The sequence below is a fragment of the Ascaphus truei genome, chromosome 3 (assembly GCF_040206685.1).
Source record: "Ascaphus truei isolate aAscTru1 chromosome 3, aAscTru1.hap1, whole genome shotgun sequence".
NCBI lineage: Eukaryota > Metazoa > Chordata > Amphibia > Anura > Ascaphidae > Ascaphus > Ascaphus truei.
The window spans coordinates 223,955,340-223,971,217 of NC_134485.1; the positions used below are offsets into that span (position 1 = coordinate 223,955,340).

Sequence of the window (15,878 nt, forward strand, 5' to 3'; positions counted from 1 at the left end):
ATTCCCCCTGTCATCCCCATATTCTTTCTCCCCCTCGCTCATTTTCTCTCTGCCACCCTAATTCTCTCTCCCCCAACCTCATTCTTTCTCTCCTCCCTCATTCTCTCTCCCCCTTTCCACACTATCTGTCCCTCTCTCTATAATTCTCTCTCACGCTCTCTCTAATTCTCCCCCCTTCTCCCTTCCCTCACTCTCTCCCCCTCCTCATTCTCTCTCCCCTTCCCCTCCTCATTATCTCTCCCCCTCATTCTCTCCCTCCCTCTCTATCATTCTCTCTACTCCTCTCCCTCATTCTCTCTCCCCCTCCCCTCACTATCTTTCCCCCTCTCTCTAATTCTCTTTCCCCCATCACTCTTTCCCCTCTTATTCTCTCCCCCTGCCTCATTCACTCCCCCTGCCTTATTCTCTCCCCCTCCCTAATTCTCTTCCCCCTCTTTCTCTCTTCACCCTTCATTCTCCCTCCCCTCCCTCATTCTCTCTACAGCATCCCTCAATTCTCTCTGCTCCTTTTCATTCTCTTTCCCCCTTATTCTCTCCCCCCTGCCTCACTCTCTCTCTCTTCTCCCTCATTGACTCTCTTCCTCCCTCATTTCCTTTCCCCCTTCTCTCTCCCCCCTAATTCTCTCTCTCCCCCCCTTAATCTCTCCCCCTCTTGTCTCTACCAAAACTTCACGCATCTCTCCTCTAAGGGTAGATGTCTTACTTTTTTGTCAAACATATGTCACATACTGCTTGCAAAAAGAAAACATGTTTACACTGTAAAACAAATGTTCCCCATAGTGACCTCATTCATCTGAATACATCTCTGGAAAACCCTCTACTTCTTTCTCTCTTTATCTTGTTTGCCGTACAGGTACTTTTTCTGGTAATACTAAAACATAAGTTTATCATGCTTAATGAGCAGCACATTACAGTTTTAAGCAGACTAAACTTTTCTGTGGGTGTTGCATCTACTTTTAAGTCAATGGAAACAGGAAACGACCTAAGTGGTTTCAGAATACTTACTTGCAAGTGTTGTTTTTAGAACAGCACTGTAAATATATAGTTGTAACCATCCTTGCCCGGCTCTAAAGGAGTTTACATTGAGTTAGATACATGGTTTGTCTCAGTCTCTCATACCTTGTCAGGGTGCTGGATCCATGCAGGCTCGGCGTGGATATGCAGATAAAATAATGATGGGCGCCAGGAACGTTTATAGTACAAACAAGAGCTTTATTCACAGTCGTTCATAATGCTCACCATGGAACAGACAGACTTGACTTCAGACATTAACTTGTGTGAAACAATATGGTTACTCTTTGCTCCTTCCACTGATATCTCTCATTCCTACGCTGGGGAGGTAGTTATGCTTGTTTCTCTTAGTATTGATTAGGCTGGAAATCTCCTGCATAGTGTTAATAGTGCCCTATTTCAGGTGGGCCTATGGTAGAAATAAACTCTGTATTCGGGGATCAGTATCCCATCACTCTGTGTGCCTACCTTGTCCATGCATATTGGATCAGGCATTTTTTTAGGACCTTCCGGTGGGGCTATTTCATTATGCTCTGAAGCTACTACTCTGGGAACTCCTGCTGAGTACATGCTCACTCCCCTTCCTGAATGTGTATAATCTTGGGCCATTGCCGCTAACCGCTAACTCTATAGGGCATGTTCCTTGACTGAAAACAATAAATTGTGACCGGACATCTTTAATTCATATAACTATACACACACCATTTACAGGACTCACCGTGAGGCTTCAGTCTGAACTCTGAGGAACCTGTTCCTAGAACATCGGGAGGATCTACTGTATGTATACACCTTTCTATCTACCTATAGTAACATCATTGGTCACAAGAGGGGCTATACCTTCCAGCATAGTCATCCTGCATCACATGATGGAGGTGGAGTAACCTGAGTGACCCCGCACAGTTAACCCATTTAGGCTGTTAACTCCTTATACTAATTAGTAGTCCACAAAGGGTGGCTACATAGTAACTAATTTAACTAATTTAACTTCTCATGCTTTTTTACTTGGGTCATGCACAACCCAACAATAGTTGCAATTTAACTCCATTTTAACTCCAATACAGTATACAGTTTTATTCAGACAATACATTAAACAGTTCTGCAAATATGTACCTGCAAAGTAGAAGAACGTTGTATACCTGGGCTCTGCAGCACTTCGCTTGTCTTAAAAATGCCTTATTTTTTATTTACCAAAAACTGCAGTTGCTTTGCACATAAAGTGAACTTGCCTTTTAGATAAACTGCGGAGTTATGTATGTTTTAGTTATGTTTTGTGTGCAGAGCAGCTGATGCAGAAAGACTGATGTACTGTAGATAAAAAAACAAGGAAATAAAATTGCACACTGGAAAATCCGGATAGTTAAATAGTTTACGTACAGTATGTGGCTTAGGCCGTTGCTATGGCCTTTTTAAAGCATACCTATATAGTTTTATTTTTGTCCTTCTGTGTGTGGTTTTCCCTATTTATTTCACTATTTTTTTTAGCATTGCTGCTTCTATTATTCCTTGTATTGCTTTGTATTCCTTTGTAACCCACATTGTGCAGTAATGTTTGCAACGAAGGAGTGAAAAAGATGAATAATAATGCGGTGCGACACAATACTATGCCATTAATCATGCCAATAATTGTTTTCAGTCCCATATGGTCATTCATTAGTGAAACATCCCATGAAGCCAAAACTCATATTCTTAAACCAGCCTTTCTGCAATGCAATAGTGCCAGGATGCAACAGAGCATACTTAACAGTTTCCACCCCCTCTATTATCTAACAGACGAAAATGCTAATTAAATGTGGGGAAATCCCAAAATAACCCTTCTCAAAATCAAGTTACAGTAAAATGTCTGTCAACATTATTATGTAGGAAAGCAATAATAAAATTGACAAAAGCATTCAACCACATAAATGGCCGTGCCATTGAAAAAACTGTTCGTTAACAGACCAATAGTGGTAAAGATTATATTCCCTACTACTTTCACTGCTAAATCATCAACTCTGTGGCTTTTCCCAGATGGAGCTGAGTAAATAATTCATTGCCCATACTCCTTTCCATCTACTCTCTATAGATCACCAACATTAAAAAATAAAAGAGTTTGCTTATGTAACGGGTGTTCCCCCACCCACTCGCAGATAATACTGTGGAAGTGTAGGAACATGCAAAGTTACTCAGGTGTGGTGCATTACCTGTTGGCTCACAGGAGGGCTGAGCTTCCGCCACGGGGAACCTGGGGTACATACATCTCATACATCTCTAGGTGCAACGCCTCCACCTGTGAGGGATCCCAACGGAGTGGGAGGAGGCCCTCACAGGAAACAACCACACAAAGCGAATGAATGTAAAACAGGACTGACTTTACTGCATAGCAACATATATCAACACAAATCAACATGCGCCACGGCGGACGCTAACCACACTGGGTGTCACGGCGGACACTAATCACACCAGGCGTCACGGCGGACGCTACCACCTCTAGGCGTCACGGCGGACGCTACCACCTCTAGGCGTCACGGCGGACGCTACCACCCACAATGTGACCCCACCCTGTGTCCAGTAACCCCCACCCAAATGTCTCGTACTCCCAGAGTCAAATACCACTGTACATGTGTGTGTGTGACTGCGCAGCCACTATGTTTGGTGATAGGCCTGGTTGGTGCACGTGAGTTGCCGGTTACCTGCCCGGGCTTCAGCCACGGGTACCGCGATATCAATCCGCCCGATCCGACGTCGTCCTCCACACCGCGTGGGTTGAAAGTCCAGCGCGAACAATGTCTCTCCTTGTGTTAGAGTCTTTGGTGGTGTTCTGAGCCCAGAACCCACCTCGCAGGGCCGCACGGCTTCCGCTCTGTGTCCCTGACTACTTGATCAAATAATGAGGCAGTGTCCCTATCTAGGGCCTGTCCCTAAGCTCCACAAGCTATTAGGTGGCTCAGGACCTAACTGGGACCTTGGGGGCTGCTGGCCTATGCAGAGGGTCACTGACCCCTGCACCCACCTCTTACCCCTAGCTGGTCCGGATCCTGAGTGACCGCGTAGCTGCAAAACCCTGCGAAATGTATCCCCTTGCTAGCAGGGGAATCTGGCCTTCTGATTGGCTCCCTGGCGTCAGGTGTCTCTGCCCCTAAGCACCCTGGGGGCTGGCAGCCTATTCTCGCGCATGCGCGAGCTATCTGGGGCCTCCCGCGCTAGCGGCCTCCTGCACATGCGCGAGCTCACTGTCATGGCGGCGCCCTGCTCTGCTAGCCGCCGGGCCGGTGGCAACGCGATCGCGGCCTTAGCGACGGCCCCATCGCGTCCCCGGCAACCGGCCTGCTCGCCGCTCGCGTCCCCGGCAACCACGCGCGCAACGGGGAAGAAGGGGTGAGTGCGCGAGGGGGACAAAGGAGGGGGCGAGTGCGCGAGGGGGACCTGGCTACACTTATTTCAAAAAACAAAAGACACATATTTTTTTATTGCTATAGTTAATGCAATTTGTGTGGCATACAGTACATATAACATGGCACTATACTTACTCTCCCAAGAAGTACTCCATATTGTGGCCAGATAGAACTGTAATTACTGTATCAGGAGTGCGGTTCCCCAGCTACCAATATTACCATAGAATAGCAACAATTAGCACCAGCCCAAACAATGAAGCCACCACTAGGAATGCTTGAGAAGTCTAACAAAAATATAGACGAGGTAGAGATGGCCCATAGGGATAATAGAAACTGACAGCAGCAATGCTTGATTATGTTTAGACACCACGGAGCCTATTCTAAAAGCCTCGATAACCCACTTTTCGAGGCCTTTTCGGCCCAAATGCCTACTGCTATTCTGTAAGCCTCGATGAGTGGGCGATAAAGGCATAAATCACCCATTTTTGCAGCCATCAAAAAAAGATAGCCAGGTGAGCGGCAATAAGCCACTTATCGGCAGGTTCTGAAACTCGTGCAATTCTAGTAGCCTCGATTAGCTTATCGAGGATAATCGCGGCTCCAGAATGGTTAGTTTCTCCCAAAATCCTCACGCCAGGAAAAGTTGGCGTGAGGCTGGGGAGAAGCTGCAGAGCAGGCGGTAAGAGAGAACTTAGAAAAAATCCTTCATTGGATTGATGACGGGAGTCTCCGGAGCTGATACCCATTAATATCAGCACCGGAGACCCCCGGCATGAATCCCATGCAATAAAAATTAATTTGCAGGCAACTTCATTACATAAGCGGTTAACCATTTAAGGTATAGCTGGATAATAGTTATTTTGCACATGAATGTACTGTATGTGTTGTGGGGGGTTCGTTGTGGGTAGAGGAGGTGGGTAGTAGGGTTGTTGTGTTTATTTTTGTTTCTTGGGGGTAGAGGGATTAGGTGAAGGGTGTAGTAGCCCCAACGGTGGGTGTTTAGGCCTTCCAGGGGGTAGCGGGACTGGTTAACCCCTTCATTACCATAGCGGTTCCCACAGCTATGGAAGTGAAGGGGTTAACTCCTTCCGCAACCTTCCAGGCAGGCCTAAGCACCCATCCTGGGACTACTACACACTTCATCCACCCCCTCTGCCCCAAGAAACAGGCTATTAAGGTTTAACCCCTTCATTGCCTTAGTGGCTAGTCGCTAAGTTAATAAAGCTGTTTAAATATAAATTTTAATACTAGTGTAGATGAGCAAGGGGTCTCCGGAGCAGAACCGCATTGTTTTGAGGTTCCCACGGTCACGTGACATTTAAATGCATAGGAGATACCGGTACCCCATAACAGGGCCTGTATCTCGGGAAGCAGGGGGTCCCCAAACCTGAAATCAATGTGGTTCTCGAGACCCCCTGCTCATCTACACTAGTATTACAATTTATATTAAAATATTTCAATCGCTGGCGAGATTTGCGCAGGGAGAGGCGGCTCTCTCTGTGCAGTTCTCTCTGCAGCTGGAACAAATCGCCGGGTGAGCAATTTTGAGAGAGGCAATCATCACGTCGCCGGCTACTCGTCCGTTTTGGGAATTTTGCTATCGCAGGTAATCGAGACATTCCGAATACCGTGATAGCAACACTCAAAAAACTGGCAGCGTTACCGGCCCGGCGGTTTTATTAATGAAGGTTTATAGAATAGGCCCCCACATGTTTAATAGTTACCAATACACTCATTTTTTTAAATCATTTAATTAAAATGTGGAAACATATTCTGTAGTGCAGTACAATGGGTGTAAAATAAAAAAATATAACATAGAAAGATAGTATAGTGTTATTGTTGTGTTTCCATAGTTAAGGAGGTACCTGCTCCAATAGGTATGTTTCAATTCTTAGTAAGGAGTTATGTATTTATCATATTTTCATATGTGTTTTTACTGCTCGTCAGTAGTCATAGCGGCTTTTTGTGCCATGGATAAAAATAAATAATCATAGCTTATAATACTTGATATAAACTTACACTGCCGATCACACGCATTAAATAAATCATTACACACATATAGTTTCATTACCAACTATCCATAATCTGGAACCCTTTATGTTTAATAACATACAGTATGTATAACAACACACAACTAACCACACTGGAGGCAGTCTATATCAGAGAATATCTCATGTCACCAGTGAACACCAATCGTTTGGGGATATGCACAATGGTGCAACTCAGGACAGCACACCTTGGGTTAAGCCTAACCCCAGAAAAATTAAGGGGGGGGGGGGAGGCGACGACACTGCGGGTTGTCAATGCTATTACCCGGTGTCTCTCAAGCTACTCTGTAAATCTGGAGCCGTCACATAGTTTTTACCTCGACTTATCCTCGTGACTGGGTAACTCAAAATTAGTTCACAGCCATGCACATCTCATCTACATTTATATTTATTTTTATAAAAGAACATCCTACAAAGGACCATCATATGTTGTCGTTTGACAGTAATAAGGATAATAATTCCTTGAGAGCATAGTGTTCTTGCCCACTGTTTCTTTTTTTATGTGGGGAGTAAAAATCTAGTGGCCTAGAGCCATTGCTACCTTAATTTATGGCCACCTCCATCTGGCATCATCTGCAGATTAAGGGCCTCATGCAGTAAGCGACGATTATGTGAAATCGGCAAGCTTATCGATTAGTCATGTTATTGGCGTTTTTCCCTCTCCGTATGCAGTAAGTGCCGAATACATTCAAAATCAACCCGAAAACAAATCCGCCCACTCTCACGATGATGAGCCGATCACACACAGGTGTATCGGCGTGCGTGGCGGGGTGCTGTTAGGTTGCACAATCACAAATCTTGCTGAATCAGGCGAAACAAGCATGTTTTTGATTGCGCGCCATATTTAAAGGCAACGTGTACTGCTAATCATTCTCTGTGTTGTTGGGAGTGAGAGAGAGAGAGAGACGCACAGAGCTGGACGATTGAACATTTGCATATTGACTGAGAGACTTGTTGTGTATTGGGTGAGCTTTGTCCATTGTTGTTTTGTTTACATCTTTGTCTTGTTTTATATGTGGAAGTGGGTCGTGTGATTGCCTGTACATTTCTTGTCTGTTTTTTGTGAGTGCTGGAAGTATGCCCGCAAAGCGTGGGAAGAGTGATGCTGGTGGGAGTGGGAGTGCTACTCGTGGGAGTACGCGTCGGAGTGAACGTACTGTTCAGGGGAGTGATGTTGCTGGTGCACCGAGTGGTGTTGCTGGGAGTGGGAGTGCTGTTGCTGGGAGTGGGAGTGCTGTTGCTGGGAATGGGAGTGCTGTTGCTGGGAATGGGAGTGCTGTTGCTGGGAATGGGAGTGCTGTTGCTGGGAGTGGGAGTGCTGTTGCTGGGAGTGGGAGTGCTGTTGCTGGGAGTGGGAGTGCTGTTGCTGGGAGTGGGAGTGCTGGTGCTAGGAGTGTGAGTGCTGGTGCTAGGAGTGTGAGTGCTGGTGCTAGGAGTGTGAGTGCTGGTGCTAGGAGTGGGAGTGCTGGTGCTAGGAGTGGGAGTGCTGGTGCTGGGAGTGCTGCTGGTGGCGCAGTTGCTGATGGGGTGGATGGTGGTGGCGTGCTTGCTGGTGGCCAGCTTTTGGAGGCTCTTCCATTGGAAGAAGGAGAGTCCAGTCAGCACCAGCCAAGCTCTGACCCTAAACCTGCTCGGAAAAAACGTGTGGAGAAGCCACGTAATCCTCGCTTCAATGACCAGGAAAATAGGGCTCTTGTCACTGGCATTCTGGAGCACTATGACAGTATATATGGACATTTAGTAGGTAAGTGTAACTTTACATTTATTATTCAAATACATGTGATCCTAGGTCATCTGAGTTTTGTTCATATGCAAATATGGGTACACAATATCTTTCTATGTTCATTAGTGTGGAAACACAGCTTTTTATCATGCCTTACAAGGACAAATAAACACAGGCGGTCAATTTGCCATAACTGCATACAATATGAATGCAAGCTTGCTTACATGTATAGGTTTAGTAGTGAATGCTCATGTGCTGCACATATTACACATAAAACAGCATGTTTGCTATCACTTGGAACAGCTAGCAGTGTAGGAAACTGGTGCTTATATTATTATTCATTTACCTCATATCTTTTATATGTTTTTCAAGGGCGGACAAGTGCAGCAAGCAAAAAAGAAATGTGGGACACAATAGTCATTGGTGTCAATGCCTGTGGGAATCGTGTCAGGGACAAGTATCATTGTCGGAAAAGATTTGATGATATTAGGTCCAAATTGAAAAAGAAAATACAAGACCAACGCGTGCATGCTACTGGCACTGGAGGTGGGCCCACACCACAACGTCTCATATTGACTCCATTGGAGGAGCTGCTTCGGCCAAAATTACTTACCGTCGTCGTGGAAGGCTTGGCTGGTGACCGTGACATTGGAATTTATCCGTCACAATTTCCAGCAGGTGATAAATATTACTGTACTAGGCGTGTCGTTGCTTACAGTTATTTTGCATAGTTACACTGCTTTTTATACTGTCTTCACAATATAAGCATACCTGCATCTATATATGTATATGTCTGATTCTGTATATATATATCTCAAAATAGACATATATGTAGTAGTCCTACTAAAAGCAGTAACTAATATAGCACGTGCCATTGCGTGCTCATTTACATGTGAATTCCCAAAATGCATAGCTGCAGTGGAAGCAATTGATGGTGGGCGAAGATGGGGAACAACAGGGTAGTACACGTGTAACACATGTTCATGAGAAATTATTAGTAGCTACAGGTACAGAACAGAAATATGTATCATATTATTGTGTATTTTATTGATTTTACTCCGACAAACATGACATTACTGCCTATTTTAAGCATGCATCAAAGAAATTGCATGTAACGGCCTACAAACATCACTGGCACTAACACATCTATAGTTGCTTAAGAAAAGGTCCATTTTTGCTTTATGTCATATACAGACAGCATAATGAGGCACACGTATCATATGTTATGTCATTGTTTTCATAACTTAAACACTGCAGATGACTACTTAGCTCATCTACCATTGTGTTAAAGCAGCTGCAATTAATATCTCATCACAGCATACACTTCAACAGAGGGGGTGGGGTTCAGCACACACACTAATTACAGCCTCATTTCACGGTCAACTTAGTTCACACCATTTGCACCTGTTTCAAGTCATTGAAAGGTGTGGCTGATTAGGCTTTTTGGGGAAGGGAATACCTTTCTTACAACCTGAATAGCACAACTGAAGTTAATCACACTCATTGGAAAGCTTAACTCTAGCTACTAAATGCCCCAACAACTCATTACTTATCAAAGCGTACGTCACACATTAGTTCACTCATATCTATAGTTGAACTACTATGAAAGACACATTATCACACACTGCATGTGTTGTCTTGTTGAGTCACAGCCACATTCAGGTGTGCCACATCTTCGATTAATGTACCACACATATCCTCTACCAAAAATAACACTTTTTGCAATATGACCACCTTCATGATAACTATCATGAGATGACCATTCACAATGGTTATGTACATTATGATACTGATATCACTACACAACATATGATTTTTATGTACTCATTTAATCTATTTATCCTCACGCATTACTGCAGAAACATAGTATGTTGTATGTTAGGGAACTCAAAACTTCTAAGTACACAGGCATGTACATTGTTATTACAACTATTTATGTTCACTTTCACACACACATTTTCGGTTAAGGAACTGATGTTGTTAGTTAATCATAAATACAGAACATACAATAAGTGTTTGTTCAATATTTACACATGTAAATGTAAAACTTATGTTATTGTTATATATAGTTGCCCCTGGAGGACATGTGTCACCTGAGATGGAACAAGTGTCTTCACCTGGGTCAGCCAGCTCAACACTACTAGAAGGTGAGTGTATCATTTGCTGGCCATATAATATGTGCTCTTCTATATGTTATGTTGTCATGTGCATTATTTGTTTTGCACATCTTCTTTAAATAGGATTACTTAGTGTCAGTGAAAATGAAGTGTAAGGCAACATGTATTGTGTTAGTGATGTTAATTATCATGTAGGACTTCTGAGTTTAGAGCAACTTTTCATTCATTCATATTTCATACTGAGTCCAAACATTATTCGTAAGTCAAGGTAGTTTTTAATGAGGTTATAAAACGTATGCTAACATGTTAGGTGTTACTTAGGACACAGTACAATTACATAGTAACACAGCATACATTAACATGCCATTTAATAATGTGTACATTTCTTTTTAGAACATCATGGTGATGAGGATGATGAGTATGATGAGGATGACGCCACAGAAGAGACTGAAATACAATCATGTGACCATGAAGAGGTGCCAATAGAAACTGTTGTACCGCCAAATCGTCCATCAACTTCCACATACGATGCAATTGTAGCTTCAGAGGGAAAAATAGTGGACGCAGAAAATCGTCGCCATTCAGACATGATGACAGTGCTGGAAAGGATGATTGGACTGCAGGAAGAAACAGTATCACAATTGGCACATCTCCACAGAGTCTTCATTGAAGTGCCTAAACAGTTGCAAAAAATCAACACCTCATTCGAAGCATTAGTTGTTCAGCAAACACAAGCTAATTACTGGAGAATGACTAATGTACCACAATTCAACACCTCCCAGCCAGGATCTGTTCATGCAGGTCAGTTTTCACCACATTCATCTGATATTCATTCACCAGGCCCAAATGTTACCGGTCAAGTAGCAGACATTGCTGTGCAGGTTCCTGACGACATACTACCACTGCCATCTGTACAAAATCAGCAGCTGACACCTACAAAGGAGCCCACAAAAACAAAATACAAGCAGTTACTACTGACCAGTTTTTGGTCAAAAACAACAAAAGACACACATGAAACAGACCAACCATCACTTGTGCAGTGTCTACCAACTTGCTCACATGTGTCACTGGGCACAAGCCCTGTCCGTGAACAGTCACTACCCAAAAGCCCTGTAGGTGAGTCGCTGCCCAAAAGCCCTGTAGGTGAATCACTGCCCACAAGCCCTGTAGGTGAGTCACTGGCCACAAGCCATGTAGGTGAGTCACTGGCCACAAGCCCTGTAGGTGAATCACTGCCCACAAGCCCTGTAGGTGAGTCACTGGCCACAAGCCCTGTAGGTGAATCACTGCCCACAAGCCCTGTAGGTGAGTCACTGGCCACAAGCCCTGTAGGTGAACAGTCACTGGCCACAAGCCCTGCCCGTGAAGTGCCAGAGGCCACTCAAAGTGGCTCTGTTGTGCCTAAAGTTGGTGGCAAAAGAAAAAGGAAAATTCAAGAGACAACAAGCAGGCCTGTTACTCGCTCGCAAAAGGAACAAAAAAAATAAATGTTATAATTCAGAAAATATGTGTTTGGCCTTGTTTTGTTGACTTCAGATTATCTAATTACTATTGTATGTATGCTGAAGACTGTGTTGTTTCCAAACTTTCAACTATGTTCTTGTACACGTGAAGGTTTGGAAATGTTAACACTCATAATTAATTGTGTTATAAATATTTATGTTGTAATCGTCTGTTCAGTAATGGTCCACCAGGAGCCAGTTGCTAAGTTTAGAGAAGCTGCCATTGACTTTGCAGCAAAACATTGCATTTGGGTGTGTTAATTGATGTAAGAATTGCATATGCATATTAGTCACATGCAATTATTAAAACACCTAAGTAAGTGCAAACATCTTTCTTGTACGTGTACAGCAGGATTATGTGTAAATTATTACTTACCTTTGCCTTGCTTGGCCATTGTAATTTTGTCCTTTAATCAGTTGTGTGTTCGTTTCTATAACATCTCAGAATGTATAATAATATATATACACACACACACACACACACACACACACACACTGAGTGAGTGTGAGTGTGAGTGTGTGTATATATATATATATATATATATATATATATGTATATATGTGTATATATATATATGTATATATGTGTATATATATATATGTATATATGTGTATATATATATATGTATATATGTGTATATATATATATATATGTGTATATATATATATATATATGTATATATGTGTGTATATATATATATATATATATATATATATATATATATATATATATATATATATATATATATATAGTACTATATAAACTGGTATACACAAACTAATACACTTCATGCTTCCTTGTGAAAGCACACTATTTTAATAATACAGGCCTAATGTTTGAGAAATATCCTAAGTATGAGACTCTAACAGTATTGTGCTTAAACAAATGTTTATTACTTAATTCAATCATGTTTCTCACCATTTAAATAGGTTTCATACAAGGTATACTTAATGCCATCAATGTTGTGTGTACTCCTGCAATATAAAAAAAAAAAAATTATTATATATAAATATATATATATTTTTATAAGAGATATATTTATATATATATATATATATATATATATATATATATATATATATATATATATATATATACACACGTATTTAAACTCATGCAGACAGGGAGTTAACCAGACTTTCACATACACACAGAAATGTAAGCGGGGAAAAAACATTTCTTTTTGCAGGTGTGTTTTTACTGATATGCCTGGCTAAGAAATATTTTCACACACTGGCCTTTGTTAGTTTTCAAAAAAACACTATGTGAACGCATTCACAGTCTAGGGATGTTTTTCACAAACGAGATAAAAGAAGGAGAAATGTTTCTCCCACAGTCCCATATCACGAACCACAACTGTTAACCCAATTAGACAACCAAATCCAATTGGCGTTTGAAATAAGGAGTCAAAGTAGTTACTTTTGTTGACCTTGACAAGGAAAAACAGGAGTTTGTTAGCCATTCAGCACATTCATTTTGATGAGCAAATAACACAGACCTGCACACAGCTTTTGTGCTACTCAGACATGGCTGATGAATTCGTTAACAATATTAATCCCCTTTTAGGGTATAAGTACATGATCTGTGAAGCCATCTTGAACAGTCGCGGACAGAAAGCAAGCACACGCCAAATCGATGATTTCATTCGAGCAAAATATCCTTATTACCAAGACCGTAAGCATGCACGGAATTTTAATTCCTCAATAAGATTCACTTTATCAAGTAATGACTTTTTTGAACGTGACCAGGATAAGCTACAACACACCTATGGTTTCTGGAAGATTGCCCCGGAAAAACAATTTATCCTGAAAGACGGCACTTATATTGTCGTGAAAGGCATATTTATTCCTAATGGCAATAGCAATGTATCCGCTACTACTGATCCGTTTGAATCGATACGTGCTGCAATATCTGCAGCCTCCATTCCTGAAACCCACATTGTACAAGAACAAAAGTACTATGATTATGTACCAAGCCTTTCAGCTGAAATTGCATTGGAATGGGAACCGGAAGAAATGAACCTACCTCCCGACCAATTATTTGAAGAAAGCAGTGGCGATTCCTATGAGCGCATCCTGGAGGAGATATGTGCCATACTGGATTCAGCGGTTGGGTTAAGCGTGGATGAAAATGGCTTGCATTTCTGGAGCGACCAGTTGCAGCCAGGCGAAGAGTTAATTCTAGAAGAATGGTAAATATAACAATCGTTATGCGTTGACTCTGCGTTTAAATTTTTTTTTTTTTTTTAACCACCATTTTCACTTTCAATGCGTGGATACAGCGTAACATTGCAGACTGCATAACATGTAGCGATCACAAACAAATTGTTTCCTAATACAATATAGTAGGACCTGAAAGAGTAGTACACATTGCTGACGGAATAAATATACGTACTTTCCTATCCCTTTAAACATATTAGCAACATTTTACCATTACTCTAACACATACCTGTTTTGTTATCATGCAACATCTACAACATTGAAAACCGGGTCCACCACGTATGACGTGGGACCCTTGTCATGGGCCAAGGCGTCCTTAAAAAGGATTAGTGATGTAAGTCCCGCCCCCAAGCGACGTGCGCGCCTCAAAGCCTATTGGCTGTCATGTTTTGTTATAGTAACGGTAACTGCAGTGTGTGATGCGTGCGGCTCAGTGTTTGTAGGCGTACCCTGGGCGTTAGCCGAATGTTAATTGAGTGGGAGGAGTGTTAGCGTGCGTTTCACGCTGGCTTAACATGACGTCACACGTATTGCATTTGCGCATTGTGTTATCGGCCGTGCTTTCTGTTCAAACACGTCTGTTTAAAAAGAATACAGATGTACTCGTTTAGAACGAATGTAGTTTCGTCTTCATTGTATTTGAAATAAAGATGTTATGTTTACTGGTATTTTCAACATGTATTGAACGCACAACGTACGCTTTGTTTTGCGCATGCGCTAACAGTTAGTGGAGCCAAGCGTGAAGTGCGTGCGCACACAAAGATGTGCGCGCACATCTTTCAGTATACAGGCAACGTTCACTTCTTATACATAGTTATGCCTGCTACAAATTTAAAGAAACATTACATACTGATGAACAGTTTTACTTCTAACATATAAGTGACTGACGTGTGTATCTACACAATCATATAGAGCTGCGTAACGCGTTGTCACGGATGCATATCTAGTAAGGTGCCATCTTTGACCATCATGTGTTTGCTGTATTTCAGAGATGTCGGGGAAGATACAATCGGATCAATGTATGATTTCAGAAGAGTCTACCTTTATATGAGATGATTGTGAGGAGGAGCCACCGACTACTATACTACATATGGAACTAATTTTATATTGCTTGCAGCGCTTATTAACAAACAATTAAAAATGTGATACCCTTATGCCTATATTGCATAAGCACTTAATTAACATAATGATGTTGCAAAAGAGTGCCTCATGAATTTTTATTGAGTGTTCTTTAATGACTACTAACATTTTATGACATGGTGTGTTTTATATATAACAACCATTCCCACTCTGCTAACACATTTGTGTATTCTAATATGTAATGGAACGTATGACTGTCGAAACTATGTAACAATAATAATAATAATATGAGCATGTTCATGTATAGGGCTGCTAGTTGTACGCAGCGATTTACAGACACATGTTTCAGCCTGAGGTCCCTGGCCCGTGGAACGTACAAATGTTTTTTTGCCGCATGAGGCACAGGGAGATAAAGTGACTTGGCCAAGGTCACAAGGAGCCCACACCGGGAATTGAACCAGACTCCCCTGCTTCAAACTATCAGTGCCAGTGTGTGTCTTTACTCAGTGAGCCACTCCTTCTCCCAATGTAAAGGACACTTACAACCAAGTAGCCATTTATTTTTAAAATCTCTTGTTACATGGGTATGTAGATAAAATGGTTTGGGACTGTAGCAAATAATGTTACTGGCCAGATGTTATGGTCCCCTCCAATGCATGATGTTCTGAATATGACATCACCATCATGTTATGAAGTACGTTTCTGTGTATATTTCATTAACCTAACTAAGTATAGTTTACTGTGTTTATTAATCGTTTAGAAATACATAGTATAGTCAATATGATGATATAAGCTACCATAATAAA

At 41.9% G+C, this 15,878-nt stretch overlaps 1 long non-coding RNA gene across 1 annotated transcript; it reads right to left on the reverse strand.

Moving 5' to 3' along the window:
• Positions 1-10,514: 10,514 nt before the first annotated feature.
• On the reverse strand, positions 10,515-14,277 carry LOC142491023 (uncharacterized). Its single transcript, XR_012800227.1, has 3 exons — positions 13,799-14,277; positions 12,692-12,747; positions 10,515-11,203 (listed from the first exon to the last, which is right to left on the reverse strand). It is a non-coding gene; the product is annotated as an uncharacterized LOC142491023 (long non-coding RNA).
• Between the last annotated feature and the right edge of the window lie 1,601 nt (positions 14,278-15,878).